The sequence below is a fragment of the Megalopta genalis genome, chromosome 3 (assembly GCF_051020955.1).
Source record: "Megalopta genalis isolate 19385.01 chromosome 3, iyMegGena1_principal, whole genome shotgun sequence".
Lineage (NCBI taxonomy): Eukaryota > Metazoa > Arthropoda > Insecta > Hymenoptera > Halictidae > Megalopta > Megalopta genalis.
The window spans coordinates 12,680,821-12,697,004 of NC_135015.1; the positions used below are offsets into that span (position 1 = coordinate 12,680,821).

The 16,184-nt window shown below is 42.5% G+C and overlaps 1 protein-coding gene and 3 long non-coding RNA genes across 8 annotated transcripts in view; 1 reads left to right on the plus strand and 3 right to left on the minus strand.

Annotated features, from left to right (window-relative positions):
* The window catches only part of Prosap (SH3 and multiple ankyrin repeat domains prosap), a 310,745-nt gene that overhangs the window by 211,157 nt on the left and 83,404 nt on the right, over positions 1-16,184 (minus strand). The gene's annotated exons all lie outside the window — the stretch shown is intronic.
* LOC143259147 (uncharacterized) lies at positions 2,991-10,722 on the minus strand. The gene is made up of 2 exons (XR_013032955.1): positions 10,193-10,722; positions 2,991-6,742 (listed from the first exon to the last, which is right to left on the minus strand). It is a non-coding gene; the product is annotated as an uncharacterized LOC143259147 (long non-coding RNA).
* Positions 9,225-10,181, minus strand: LOC143259146 (uncharacterized). The gene is made up of 2 exons (XR_013032954.1): positions 9,943-10,181; positions 9,225-9,838 (listed from the first exon to the last, which is right to left on the minus strand). It is a non-coding gene; the product is annotated as an uncharacterized LOC143259146 (long non-coding RNA).
* Positions 12,472-13,084, plus strand: LOC143259261 (uncharacterized). Its single transcript, XR_013033073.1, has 2 exons — positions 12,472-12,767; positions 12,856-13,084. It is a non-coding gene; the product is annotated as an uncharacterized LOC143259261 (long non-coding RNA).

The following is a 16,184-nucleotide window of genomic DNA, read 5'->3' on the forward strand; positions in this document are numbered from 1 at the left end:
ACACTGTCTCGTTATTTTTTACACACTGCAACGATTAAATGAATAAACACATTTCCTCCTAACTTCTGTTTCTTATGGTTAACATCCAACAATGAAACATTTTGCACAAAGATCCGCAGTCTAAGCATCATATAATATAATACTAAAATTGCATGTTTTTTGTTTTCCTTCATGCTTTCTTTCTCCACGCTTGCTCTGCAATTTGATTCTCGCAGCTAAATAAACCGCAATCGAGGTCGCGAAAGCTCAATGAAGAGAAAAACAATTCCGATCGAGGTTCGATCGGATTTTCCGTGATCGCGAGTAGCGAAACGCTTGGCGAACGAGGCGATTCCAGACGATTCGAGGCGATCCGAGGCGCGAAACGATTCGGGCGGCTTCGAGGGCCCTTGCACCATGGAAGACGGTCGGCCACGTACGCGATAAGGTCATTTGTATCCCATGTTAAATGCATCCAGCCGTTTCTCGCGCTCTATCAACTAACCGGAGTAATGGCGTGGCTCGATAAAGAACGCTGGCCCGAGAGGATAGAGGCGATAAAGCGAACCGCGGCCGAGCGGGAGATTTAAGCGCGGCAATTAACCAACCTTCTGAACCCGAACTCGCGTTTCCACGATACACTTGTCCCGATAGGAGATCCCCCGCGCGTCGCCGAACTCTCTCGCGTAATTGGACGAATGTATTTCGCGCCGGGACGCGCATTCTTCCGCTCGATCGCGATACCGAGCCGCCCTTTCTCTCTCTCTCTGTCTCTGTCTCTCTCACTCTCGTTCTCCCTATCCTACTCTTCCTCTCTCGCTCTCTCGTCCTCCATCCTTCTCTTTGTTTGGAAACGACCGTGGCGCCGCAACCATGAATTTCGAACGGAAAAAACAAATACGACTTGCAGCAACTTTATTGCCTCCGACCGTTTGTTTTGCAAAACTCTGTTGTCCCGATTCGAGCGCGGTGCGGCCACACCGCGCCGGAACAGAGCCAGCCGGACCAGCGAGAGCCGGTTAAACGTGGAAAACGGGCATCGATACGAGGAACGTGATAAAAAATTGAATGGGCAAACCCGAGAGAAACGGCGATATTGGAAAATTGAAGGCCCCCACGGTATTTACCAAACAATTATCGCGTTGGCGCCGGAAAATTTCGGACCAGAAATCAACGAACGACGCGGTTCCGTCCGCGCATGCCTCTGCCTGTCGGTTTCTTGTGTCCCTGCAATCGACGCTTTCGAGGTCGCCGCCAGGAATCACAAAAATTGCACGAAATTAAAATATTTCATTCGATTAAACGAAAATTGCAAAGCAAACTTACACGGCATCGATTACTTCTTCGCACCTCTTGCAAATCTTAATAAAACTGAGAAATCATAATGTCGATTAGCGTAAAAGATAATTTTTAGAAATTATATTTTGAACGATTCTGTCAGCCATATGCGGCTGTCGCGGCAGTCGAAGTGTTAAGGTTAAATTTGTGGAAGAATTGCAGGGTATCGTTACTGCACTTTTAGTCTATTAAAATAATTAAGTCGCTAACAACCTCTAGTTATCGATGCCACTTTAATTCTTGAAATATGAAACAAAAATGAAGACGGAAAGGAACTTCCAATATTTTTTACAATAGTCGTGGAAAATTATTATTTTATTAACACGTTTAAAATACAAATTTCATTCTTCCTTTAATAATTTCAGTCGCTAGAAGAATAGACTAAATGCTTTACAAAGTTTACAATGTCTTACAAAGTAAAAAAACGTATTCAACGAGTGATAAAAGGGTAAGCAGAATAAGGGTCACGCGTTGCTAAGGTAAAAGTGGGAGATTTCCCCATTCGATTGGCCAACTATTAACACGTTCCGTGCCGAGCTTTTTTTACTCGAATCTTCACACTTTGATATTTTATTAAAACTTGATGTATTACGTGCAATTATTAATTCTCGTACACATAACAACGTAACAAAAACTTATCAACGCCCATTCTTGCGGTGGAAATTGATTCTTCAGTTCACTAAGTAAACATGCAAGCGTGTACCATGGATGGTACACGTGGCACGGAACGTATTAAATTGCAATAAAAGGGAAAGCACAAGAAACAATAATTGGAAATGCTGATAAAAACAGCAATAACGATGTTTATATAGGTTCCAACAGTATTTCGTGGAACCATTCGAGAAGCGCGGAATTTTCGCGGAGCCAATTGAACGAGAGAGAGAAGATCGGTCGGATCGGGACTGGTGCGAGCCTAAGCTTACTCCGGTGCGTTATTTCCGAGGGGAACGTCTTCGGGGACGGTTGGCTGGTCTTGTCGAGAGTCGGAGGCGACGTTGCATGAAAACCGCGCGGGTACGCATCGAATCGGAATCGGAGAATCCTCGGTCGTTAGTAGCGCGCGACGAAGATCCTAGCATAACCCGTTCCCCGCGTCGTTCGCTGCGAGGTTCTGCGCGAGGAGCGCAGCCTGTGTACCCATGGCGAAAGAATGCCAATGCATCCTAATGAATGTCGATTCGTCGTCGAGATATTAAAGATATGTGTACGCACGCACGGGCGCGGGCATGCCCGCCGGGGGACAGTGCGTGGCGAGCGTGCACGCGCGCGTACGAGCGAGTAGAACCGTGTACGAGCGAGCAGAACCGTGGTACGAGCCTTTGCGAGCGCCTCTACCTAAATTCAATAGCGATGCGCGCCGCGCCGATGCAATCTGCTTAATGAATATTTTATGGAGACGATTTTTCCGCGGATGCTCGCGCGAATATTCAGTCGGAAACGTTGCGTCGCGTCCCACGGTGGTCGGACCGAGACGCTTTCCATGCCCGATATTCAATTTCTTAAGTGTATAGTATATTGAAAACGTTGCTATGAAACTGAAAGCTCTTTAAAGCTCCCAAATTTTCTTCGTTTTAGACGATTCTGCGCTGAGATTCCTCCGCGTTCTATAATACAACATTATCAAATTCCAAGTAAAATGAAACGTTTCACACGTCGACCATTGCGTATTAGGAGACATTTTTTAATACTATTCCAATGATTTCTGTTAGGTTGGGGGATAAGTTCGTAGCGTTTTTATATTTTCTTTTATTTTACAACGATTTTTTGCTGTTTGACAAAGTGTATAATAGAGCTCTTTCTGCTCTACAAAACTGTGCTAATCGTCTTTTTGAGTAATTTAATTTTTTATTACTTTCGAGGCTCAGAAATGGAATATCCAGGAGGTAAAAAGCAACATTTTCGACACCTTCTCTTATTCGCTTTTCATCGAGGCCAAAAAGCTGCCGAAGCAGCCCGGGACATTTGCAACGTATACGGAGAAGGTGTCATAGGCGAGTCTACAGCACGGAAATGGTTTGCGAAGTTAAAAAATGGCGATTCTGACGTCGACGACACGCCCCGTAGCGGAAGACCTTCTGAATTCGACGAAGAGCGCCTCAAAGCACTTTTGAAGGAGAACGGTCAACAAACAAGTCGTGAATTGGCCGAAAAAAGGAACTGCGATCATAAAACGATTCTCAATCATTTTTTGCCGAAAAATTGGGAGCCTGGGTGCCTCACGAGCTTAAGGAAAACAACAAAGAAAATCGCCTTCAAATTGCTTGATAAAAACGCTACGAACTTATTCCCTAACCTAATATTTAACATTATTTTTATCAAAGGGCTTAATGGACATCATTTAACAATTTTTAATACAAATTAATACAAATTTTCTATGTTTTCTATGTGATCACTAGATTGCGGATTTTATACACTTATGGCAAAAATAGGGTAAGTTGAATTCAGTACAGCAACGACACCAGAAGAATTATCGTTGTATATTGTTACGTTATTTTCAGAAAACAAAACTGTTAAAAGATGAAATATATATTTATTTAATTCTTGTAACGTACAAAGGGAACGGAAAGCTTCTGTTTTGCATAAAGACTCGCAGTCAATTGCTACATATTTTTGACTTAATAACATTCTAGCTGGAATCGGGCCATGCTAAAATCTTAAACCTTTGAAAAAACGCTGAAATAATTTTGGTCACAGAAAGCGAATTCCCAGACCACAGTGCGTCGGTTCGAGGCGGTTCGAAGCGGCTCCGTCGAGGATCCGAAGCTGGGGAGGAGATATATCCTCCGCGTAACTTTGATCGTTCAGCCTGTCAGGTCCTTCCAGGTCCTCTCAGGTCCTCTCAGGTCCTCTCAGGTCCTCTCAGGTCCAACAGCAGTCCCGGACTTTACTTATTGCCTCGACCTTATCCGCGGACGATGTCCCGAGACCGTCGTCCATCGAACTACGGGGCGCCAGAAGTCTTTATGACCGAATATGTTATCGTTGTCTGCTGCCCCATCGGGGATATAGCTCTCGCTTACTGGGAAGCGAACCCGTAAAACTTGACCGTGGCTCCCCCCGCGCCTCTTCCGGAAATTTTGCAGTAAAGGAAAGTGTTTTGCGATATCTCTCGGTCGCATTTCGGAAGCCTGCGGAACCGGAGGACCTGGAAGACTAAGCTCGAGAACAATTTATCTCAATTTAGCAGCTTGCACTGCGATTTCTTTCATAGCTACACCGATCAACGTTTCTTTGTCATTAATAAATTCCTATGCCAGATAAATCATTTATACTTACTCTGTACTAATCTTCGCTTCAATGTTTAAATATTGTTGATAGAAGCACTGGTAGAATTCTATTTCGATTTGTCACTGAAACTACCGCGTTCTGAAAGTAATTAACGTGTTCTTATCGCTTCGTGAGAATGGCGAGACTGAATTTATTTAGAACGTTCCTATCTTAGACTGCGGATTTTTATGCAGACTCTCACTTTCATACGTTGTTTCGCAAAAATTATAATCGAAGAAAAATTTCCTTCGTCGGTTGAACGATTACTTACTGTAATAAAAAACGATAAAAATGCTATCAGATCTTGTTAATTTATTCGCTCTTTTGCACACGAAAAATCTGCACACGCCATAAATGCATAAAGATCCGCGGTCTGCTCGTTACTTTCACGAGCTGGAATGCTTCTGTTCTTCGTTCAGTCAGCAATATTTCATCAGCTCGTTATCGAAATTACCTTCGAACACTAAATTTCCATGGGCACGCTGAGCTATATCGTTATGCTAACAAGTTAAAAATTGCACGAGTCTGTTGTGTCTACTTTAGCGAAACAAAGAGCTTGGAACACCGCTTCTAGCACTTATCGCACCGGCTCCTGTTAAGCTAATAGTTGTCTATACTCTACCCTGTCCTCGTGCTCTGCGCAATTATTAGCATTAGCTTTTGTACAGGCTCCTATCTCGATAACCTGCATACGTTGTAGTAGATCGTTTAGCAAATGGAATACGGTATCTTCTGTTTACTTCGTATGAATTTCAATTGCAATTTTCCTTTCCGAGTCACGTTTTGAACGCGTTTCCGCGCCACGTCCTTCCGGAATATCGTATGAATTATACGTTAGCGATGCTCACTATTAATAGTTCGTTGAAATGAACAGAGGAAAACGCGATTCTTTATCGTCTATTCTCACACTCGTCGCGGCGAATGGACGTGCTCTGAATTATTACGTGGTAATAGATAATATAACAGTCGCACGAAATTTGGATCGCATGCATTTGCGACGGAAATGAATGGCTGCTATTATAAACGGTGGAAGGAGTGGAAGAATTGCAGGGTATCGTTACTGCACTTTCGGTCTATTAAAGTAATTAAGTCGCTAACAACCTCTAGTTATCGATGCCACTTTAATTCTTGAAATATGAAACAAAAATGAAGACAGAAAGGAACTTCCAATACCTTTTACAATAGTCGTAGAAAATTATTATTTTGTTAACACGTTCGAACGACAAATTTCATTCATCCTTTAATAATTTCAGTCGCTAAAAGAATAGACGACGACTAAATCCTTTACAAAGATGAACAAACTTTGAAGTCGATTTTTGTTTTTTTATTTTTTCACGTAGGATCGCTCTCTGCTGTACCACGAATTCTGGTCCACCCTGTATACAAATGTAATACAAGATAAGAAGGAAAGTAAGAAAAAGTATAACGCATGTAATAAGTATACAGGGTGTCCCAAAATTATTGTATTTTTTGTTAGAAATGGAAGCTTCCTGAATCATTTGAACATTTTCCTTAACGAAAATGCAATCCGCGGCTACACGAAAGAAAAATCAATATGTTCGTTGCTTTAAATATCACCAACCAATTTATATTTGTAAATGCATCAAATCCGCAGTCTAGTTATATGCATCCTCTATCATAAATCCGACACGATTAAGTTCGAGAAAATTCCTCTGTGAGAAGGAATCGAAGTGGCGATAAGAATGACGATAACGCAGCGAATTTGGTGCATATCGCGGCCAATTTTGCAACTTCTGCCTACGCCACTGATATCTCGGTAGAGTTCTGCACGCTGTCGAAAGAAGCTCCTGCGTACGTAGGGTGCGCCGAACGGTACCGCAGGAATCCGCGGAATTCCAAGGTTCCGCACACAGGATACTGGCGACGACGCCAGCCGCGGTATCGATCGATCGATTCTCCCGGGAACTTCCCAATTACACGCCGCGCCGAGGGAGAAGCCTCCGGTTCGCCGATGGAAAGGGAAAACGCGCGAGAGCCGGGAGAAAACGGGCTCCACGAAAACCGTCGTTGTAGCGCTTCCTGTCCGATGTCCATTCTCGTCCCCTCCCCTCCCCTTTCTGTTCCGTGTTCAGACAAATTTCATTTATCGAAACCCAGCACTGTTGTCCAACGAAAATGCTCCACACTGCAGGGTGCTCTGGAACGAGAATTTTTCGTCAGAAATGAGTCTCACAACTCTAATATTTCGACGAAATGTTTCTTCATATGGACCGATAACCCTTTGAAACTTCGATAAAGGAAATGTTACTTTCACTAGATAACTGCGAATATAGTATAATATATTATAATATATATAATATATTATATAATATATTATATTATATTTATTATATTATAATATAATATAATATTATATAATATTATATTATATATTATATTAATATAATATAATAAATATAATATAATATATTATATAATATATTATATATATTATACTATATTATATTATATTATATTATATTATATATTATATATTATATTAATATAATATAATATTATATTATATTTATTATACTATATTATATTATATTATATTATATTATATATTATATATTATATTAATATAATATAATATTATATTATATTTATTATATTATAATATAATTATATTATATTTAATTATATTATAATACATTATATAGTATAATATTAGGTTATAAAGTTGAAACTTTGAAATTGAAGTTTAAAATATTCGATTTCGTTTACGATTTAGTGTTATAGAGCATTAAAATATTAGTTTGTGTTATATCTTGACGTTTAAGGCTACATCCATTTTTGTTATTTAATTACGGTACAGGCATATTCTAATTAACATGTAAATAATACAAAGATGATTACAATTTGAACTTTAAGAAAATATCGCAGCTGTAACCGCTTAAGTGACTTTGTTGAAAAACGACGAGCAAAGGAACGTGGTCCTTATCTACTGCTTATAGTTTTTTTCGGGGGCGAAAATTACTGCGTTCCAGGCCACTGCGCATTTCTCCGAAAAATACTCCGTATAATTTCGAGTTTGGAAGAGAATGCCCGAAACTTTCCCTTTCATACATAATCTACTAGATACAAATGCTATTCATTCCTTCTAAATCGAAATAAAAATTGATCCTCCTGTTATTTATAATTAAACGAAGACACGCGAAAAAGCAGAATTCATCTCATTCGATTAGATCACGCTGACCAAAACGGTCTTCCAATTATTTTCAAATTGTTCACATTACGAAGACTCATTCGCAAGAAACTACTGAATAAACTCACTTCTTGCAAGCTCGCATCGTACAACAAAAATGGCGAGAAGTCTAAATAATTAAATCCAGCTTAGCCGGCCGGATTAAAGAAACGTCGAAGAAACGTTTCGGATCGGGCAGAGAGCAGAAAGAAGACGACGGGAGTCCGAGAGCGCGGACGCGTCGTCGCCAGGGTGCATGCTCGATCAGATAGAAGTAAATTTTCCATTATCATAAACACGAGTCTGGCGGCCGCGTAATATCTGCAGAAAAACAGCGGTGGTAGGGTTAAGGATACAGGGAGGAAGAAAAACACCGGTTTTGCTCGGCGGCGAACGATCGCGCAACGAATTTTTCCGCTGGCAATCGGAGAACTAGTTTGCCGGAGCGATCGACTCGTTTTACCTGTCGATCGGACGTTAACGATCTCGGGCAAAAGAAAAATTTCGACACGCGGCAGCGACGGGGCATCGGATGTCTAACGAGACGGGCGCGCACACCAGCTTCACCGGCGCGGCGTGGCGTCCAGGAAAATTGATAACGCGTCTCGAGCCGCGTCGTATCTCGAGCGGATACGCTCCTCTCCATCGTGGTTTTCCTCTCGGCCGGTGCCGGTGGTGTCGGTGTCGGTGCCGGCGTCGGCGTCGTCTCCGATCGAGCGAGCCGGCCCAGCGGAATCGAGAGCGAACGGTCTCGCGGGGTGATCTACCTTCCGGCGAAATTTCACCTTACGCAATTATCCCGACGCGGTGCGGAGCGGTGCGGAGCGATGCGGAGCGGACCCGTTCAGCTCTTACGTGAGCAGGCTTACGCGTGATCTTGCCTCTGCACCTGATCTTGCCGCGGCTACCGAGAACCCGGCAATTCGTACTTGAGACGCGTGCTCCGCTACTCGTCGTATTTGCGGATCGGTTTCCAAGCAAAAGGAACGAGTCGGCCTACTAGGTAATTAGCCGTTCCGTTGCCGGGCGTCGGGGAACCCGTGTCCGCGTAACGGAGCCACTTTGTTTCGCTTAAGACCCGTACACACCGGGTGGCTCGAAAACCCAGCTCCGAACTTCAGCTGTGATCTACGGGATACCCGGGCAACCGGATTGCTCGCGAGATACTCGGCTAAACGAATATTACACCCGAGTACTCGGGCATAGATACTCGAGCTACTCGAGTACAATAATTTCGACCTAATTCGCGCTGAGATTGCGCACAAAAGTGGACAATTTCGGAAGAGGAGATACTATTAGTCGAGCCTTGCGGCTCATTTTTATAGTTACCGATTTCAATAACTATAAAAACGAGGCGCAAGGCTCTCAGCGCGAATTAGGGAGAAATTACTGTACTCTGTTACACAATTTAGTTAAATCGAATTTATCATTGGGAAATTAAAAAATCTGAAACGATGGGATATGGAATTCTTTTTCTATGGATCTATACAGGGTTCCGTCGGTTTAAACATGTAAAAATTATAGAATAACTTTTTTCGTTTGTGACTTAGCTTTCGAGAAAATCAAGTTTGTAAATTCGCTTTGTGCATACATATGCACTTACAGCTAAGAGCACTTACGGCTCGTCGAACGACGTACAGTTACCCACAAAATTGAGCGTACATCTCTTAAAACGCAATAACGTTTTTTAAACTGGACTAAGCGACTTGAATTTTTTCTTAAATGATTAGCCTAATAGACGATGACTAAAATGCCTTTTCTTTAATTTTGACAAAAATAGAAAACTCTCGTTTTTAACTTTTAAAAAATGCCTCTCGTAGATCTCGATGACTTATATGCTATACGATTTTTCATAAGAAATTACTCTCTTGTACATGTTACTCGGTCGCACCCTCTATAAGATGAATTTCAATAAGAATAGAAATTTTTGCCTTCTCCAAAAGATTCTCCACGGATCTTCGCTGCGACAAAGTTTGCTTGAATTTGGAAGCTTTGTGAATGTTCTATAACTGCACCAGGACTCGTAGTCCATCGATTCGAGCGGTTTTGGTATTGCACACAGTCGACCTGCAGAGTGAGTCACGCAATTATCTGTGGGTGTTATCTCGATCTTGGCTGGAGCTAGGGCAAGCCGTACTGTAGGAAAGGCGTCGACGAAAAATGCTACAGACCTACACGTTTCTTCGACGTTCTAAGATCGATTCCGCTTGCGCTGACTGCAGAAAATCGTCCGAAGGAATCAAAGAGTACATTCCACCGGCTGGAAATGAAAATTCAAGGTCTCCCGAAGCGAGCCTGTTTTCCAGCGCTCGATCGCCTTTGGAAAACGACGCGCGGCCGGTCGATGAGGCAGCCGCGAAGAATAGAAATCGACTATTCCAGATCTCGCGCACCTACCTAGTCACCCACTCACCCACCTACCGTTCCCTGCAGCCTATCCACCTCTTCTCTCTTCGGCGATGGCTGAAACCCGTCCGTTGCGAATCACGAATTGCGAATTGCGAGCTGCGAGCGCAGCCCGTCGTCGTCGTCGTCGTTGTTGCATTATGTAAAAGTTCCGCTCGTGTGTACCAGTCCCGCTGCCACGCTATAATAACGAGCATAACCGACTTTGTAATACTGTCCACGCCGGTCTCGTTCTGTCCTTGTCCCCCCGCAGCAGCGTTTTCCCATTCGTCGTCGCGAATGATCCATGATCCGGCAAGGTTCGCGAGCCGTCCGTGCCGGCGATCACGCGATCTGTTACGTCCGGTACGATCGTTCACGCGATCGAACAAAAGAAATCGTTCTAACACGAAAGTGTTCTCGTGTTAACCTTCGCTCCCACCCCCGCTTCCTTTCGCGCTCGGAAATCCGTCGCACCATCCTGCCGAGCTTCCTAGAGCTTTATCGTGTTTGCGTTAACTGTGCATTTCGTTTCGTCGACAATGCAATTTTCCTGCGGCCTTCGCAGCGCCCTTGCGTGACCTAATGTATTTCGAATTGTCTTGTCAAGATTTTTACAGGCCCTGTAATTTTTATCGCGGACCTTGTTGTTTTATTGTCGCCAGGATATTTGTCACCTGTCTCAGAATCTTCCAACGAATCTTTTCGATGGCTCCTACATTCTTTTGTTACCTAATGTATAACCTAATATATTTCGAATTGTCTTGGCAGGATTTTTATCAACCCTGTAATTTTTATCGTAGAACTTGTCGTTTCATTGTCGCCAGAATATTTGTCACCTGCCTCTGAATTTTCCCACGAATCTTTTCGATGGCTCCTACATTTTTTTGTTACCTAATATATAACCTAATATATTTCGAATTTTCTTGGCAGGATTTTTATCAACCCTGTAATTTTTAGGGCGGACCTTGTCGTTTCATTACCGCCAGAATATTTGTCACCTGCCTCAGAATCTTCCAATGAATCTTTTCGATGACTCCTATATTCTATTGTTACCTAATATATTTCGAATTGTCTTGGTAGGATTTTTATCGACCCTGTAATTTTTATCGTAGAACTTGTCGTTTCATTGTCGCCAGAATATTTGTCATCTGCCTCAGAATTTTCTCACGAATCTTTTCGATGGCTCCTACATTCTATTGTTACTTAATATATAACCTAATATATTTCGAATTGTCTTGGCAGGATTTTTATCAACCCTGTAATTTTTAGGGCGGACCTTGTCGTTTCATTACCGCCAGAATATTTGTCACCTGCCTCAGAATCTTCCAACGAATCTTTTCGATGGCTCCTACATTTTTTTGTTACCTAATGTATAACCTAATATATTTCGAATTGTCTTGGCAGGATTTTTATCAACCCTGTAATTTTTAGGGCGGACCTTGTCGTTTCATTACCGCCAGGATATTTGTCACCTGCCTCAGAATCTTCCAACGAATCTTTTCGATGGCTCCTACATTTTTTTGTTACCTAATGTATAACCTAATATATTTCGAATTTTCTTGGCAGGATTTTTATCAACCCTGTAATTTTTAGGGCGGACCTTGTCGTTTCATTACCGCCAGAATATTTGTCACCTGCCTCAGAATCTTCCAACGAATCTTTTCGATGGCTCCTACATTTTTTTGTTACCTAATATATAACCTAATATATTTCGAATTGTCTTGGCAGGATTTTTATCAACCCTGTAATTTTTATCGCGAACCTTGTTGCTTCATTGTCGCCAAGATATTTGTCATCTGCCTCAGAATTTTCCCACGAATCTTTTCGATGGCTCCTACACTCTATTGTTACCGCTTACACGAAATTTGCAGTCCGACCAAAAACGTCGCGTCGATCGAAGTTCATCGCGCAGTTCGAGAAGCCGATTCATCCGTCGGGATCGAGGCAGTCGAGGTTAGAAAATATTTGATCGTCGGAATTGGTTCGGCCGGTAACGCGGCTGCTATGGCGCAAACGTCGAACGTAATCGACGAGGAACACGGGGAAATTCAATAGGGGATGGCACTTTGTAGTTCCGAGCAATCGTTCGATTGAATTCGCTGGCTCGCGGGAATTCACCGGTTAGCGGGTCCACTTTGTAATTGAAAGACCGGCTCTGGCCGGTGATTCGTCGTGGGAACGAGTCTGCTCCGGGGAGAGGGAGCGAACAAGAGAGGCAGAGGGACAGAGACAGAGAGAGACAGAGAGAGACAGAGAGAGAGGGGGGAGGCTCTTCGATGAATGGGGCACGGGTACAAGTAATTCCGCGATCGTGTTCCCCTTTCATTCCGACCGCGGCCGGTCGCGTATCATTTCGTAACGTTTTGTAACCGCCGACCGGAGATATTTCCTGTCAACGCTCCGGATCGCCGACTAATGAGATTCCTCTCGAGAGATCTCGATGTGGACGGCAATAATTGCGCGACGCGACGGGCGTGCTATTCGAGTGACTTTCAACCTGCGAAAGGCGCGGTATCGAATGATTTAAAATGATGCGATCGTTAAATCAGATTAAATATGAGATCGAACGTTGTGTGTCAAGATTACACCTGGAGCTCTACGCTGAATGGTATTACAAAGTTTGAGGATGCGTTGATAAGACGAGACGTCGATCTGAAATCTCAGCGTGATTTAATTGAATCCTTTTAACTCTACAGACGCGTTCGGATTTGTAGAAAGCGGAAACGAAGCAAACTCAAGCAAACGCTGAGTTATTAGATTTACAGGAAAGTAACATCCTCTTGCAGAACTGGCATATACGAAAAATTGATTTTACTGTATAATTGGCAACTGGTAGCATAGTAACCATTACACTATTTTTATTAGAGCCAGTGTATTTTTGTTCGAACTTTTTAATAAAGCATTTAAAAGCCAATGTTCATATAACATTCGTTTCTTATTTGTACCTGTACAATATAAAGGGCTAAGTTAAGTATTAAATAAATAGAGAAATAAATAAAAAGATTTCCCTCGGCGAAGAAGCTTCGGCTCGCCGATCGGTTTTCAAAGGCAGAGAAGGTCCGCGAAAGGAAAAGTAATTCAGGGTGGAGAAAGTATAATCTGTAATTTGCATAATGGACCCAGGTAGATGGTCGTCCGATTTTTGCTCGCGCAGTTGGAAACCGGGGAATCGTTAATCCTTCCACTTCGCAGAACCATTTCCTCTGGACGACGATTGCGTTAATAGAGTCCGTATGCTGGTCTTAACGATTTCCAAGCCGATTATGCAAGCTGGCGAAAAAATCGAAAACGGCGCAACAAGGCAAGCCGCCCCTATCGGCTGCAGATTACCGCGAGTCCTCTTACATAAGGCTGATCGAAAAAGGCTCGCGATGTAATTCCAGGCTCGCGTGTGCAGGCGTCGCCGCGTTATCGCGACCCAATTTTTCCGCGGCTCGGGACGAGCCGAGCCGATCCGCATCGTTGTCGTTAACGTCGTCGCCGAGACCCGTATTTAAACAATAATACCGAACCCCTGAAAGCCAGTTAGAAAGCCAGGGCTATCGCAGATTACTCTGTTTTACGCTCGCATTCGGGCTCGTGTTCGCGAGAGCACGCGAGCGCGCGTCGCCGAATAAACATCCTAACCCTTACGTTCAACGCATCGTAACTTCGCGAGAAAAAATCGGACAGCCATTTCCTGTAGCACGTCCGAAAGCGCGAAGCCTCCATCATCGCGTCTCCGAGCCATATTTTGCTAAAAAAATTCTTTCGGTGAATTAGCATCTGAATTAGACAACGATTGACGTGATGAAACAACGATTTTTCTTGCGTACCTCTTCGCTTCAAACGACAACGCGAGGCGTACAAGATTTGTTCAGCGATCGAAACAGTCATCGGCATTTAGATCAGAGTCTCCGGTTTACAACGAGTCCAGAAAATTCGATGCACGATTTTTCGTTCCCTTTGGATCGCGGTGCGCGCGAGAACGAAACCGTGTAGAAACGCGTGTTATCTATTTTCAGAGAGTTTTATCGGTCTCGCAGCCGACAACGATCGCTAGGCGATCGACCGCAGCCTGCCAGCGAAAATAAAGAAATTTCGTTGCGCATCTCGCAACCCGATACGAGCAAGAAAATCGATATCGTTAGAAACTGCATTATACATACGTCGTGTCGGAAGAGAATAACCGTGCATCGTTTCCTATTATAAAAGTACGATCGTGTTACCCGGTGTTCTTCTCGAGGCTATCGCGTTCAGGATGTCCCGCTGATCTACAGGAAACTAAGTTAACTTGTAAGTCAGGATGCTCCAGCATGGAATGGGACCGGGAGATCGCGTGCAATCCCCGGCGAAGGAAAAAGAGGAGGAACATTTCCTCGTTGCGATCGGATCGCCTCCTTACGCAACGAGCAGACGGCTCCGGACGAGTCTCCTTCTTTCTCCGAGTCATTGTTCCCACCGGGAAATTGGGGAACAACCGTTCCCATCGTCCTTTGCGGACGCGTGCACTTTCCCCGGAAATTTTTCGACCTGTGTTCCGCGTCGATTCTCTTCTCCTCTCCTCTCCTCGTCCCGCGTTCCGAACCCGTTTCATTTCAACCGATGCCCGATTATGCTGGAACGAGCCGCGGTTAACCTGTTAACGGGGTGAGACCAGTTAACTCGTCGTTCGCGTGCTACCTTTTAGTCAGCCGCGTTTCCTTGCCAATTTAACCCGTCGGCGTCCCGCAAGGTCGATTCGAACTCGACACGGAAATTTCGCAGCAAATCCTTGCCTCGATTGACGCGGAGGTGTGACTATCGATACAGTTATCGATACGATGCATTTTGTAATTGATATTATACTTTTTAATATTATAAGCCGAAAGATATGCACATGTGGACACCAAGGGATTTCTCAAGGAAATGTACGACAAAAATGCAGAACAACTTGTATTCGTTTGGGAGTTAGTTTTCGAGGAAATGCAGTTTAAAAATTTGCTTTGTACATATATTATATTAATATTATATAGTGTAAATATAATATTAATTTATAATATATGGTAGCAATAATAATATTATACGTTGTGAATATAATATTAATTTATAATATATGATATTAATAATAATATTATACATTGTAAATATAATATTAATTTATAATATATGATATCAAAAATAATATTATACATTGTAAATATAATATTAATTTATAATATATGGTAGCAATAATAATATTATACATTGTAAATATAATATTAATTTATAATATATGATATCAATAATAATATTATACATTGTAAATATAATATTAATTTATAATATATGGTAGCAATAATAATATTATACATTGTAAATATAATATTAATTTATAATATATGATATCAAAAATAATATTATACATTGTAAATACAATATTAATTTATAATATATGATATTAATAATAATATAATAATATTATAACAACGCTACTATATTATATCTTTATACATACGTGTACATGAACAAAACTGACTCGGTCTTTTTTAGGAAAAACAGCTTTCTGAATGATGAATTTTTAACCGAGCCAGTTAAGTATTTTCCTGGGGAGAAGGATCCTTAAATTAATTAATCCACAGTTCCCAAGGTGCCCAAAGAGAATTCGTTGAAAGGGGACTGTGGTTAACGAATTTTCACGGGGTTGAGGCCAGTTATTTAGAAAAATGGCACGGTTAACAGGTGAGACGATTACGGCGACTAAAATTCATGGTGAAATTGGACGTCAGGCGTTAGGGAGAGTGAAGCGTGTGCCAGTAATTAACGCGAGGATGATGCGCGAAGGCGTCGCTCGTTCACCTTTGATGTCCGCGACGAGAAATTTCCGTCTTCCCGCCGGGTTGGGTACCAGATGGAGATTAATTAAAATTACGAGGAGCAATTAGCGACCGTTACACGTCGGCGTTATTCGGTGAAAGTGCTGAGAACCTCGGCCACGACACGACCAACCCCTCTCTCTCACTCTCTCTCTCTCTCCCTCTCTCTTTCTCTGTTTCTCTCTTTCTCTTTCAAGTTCCCTTCACCTTCG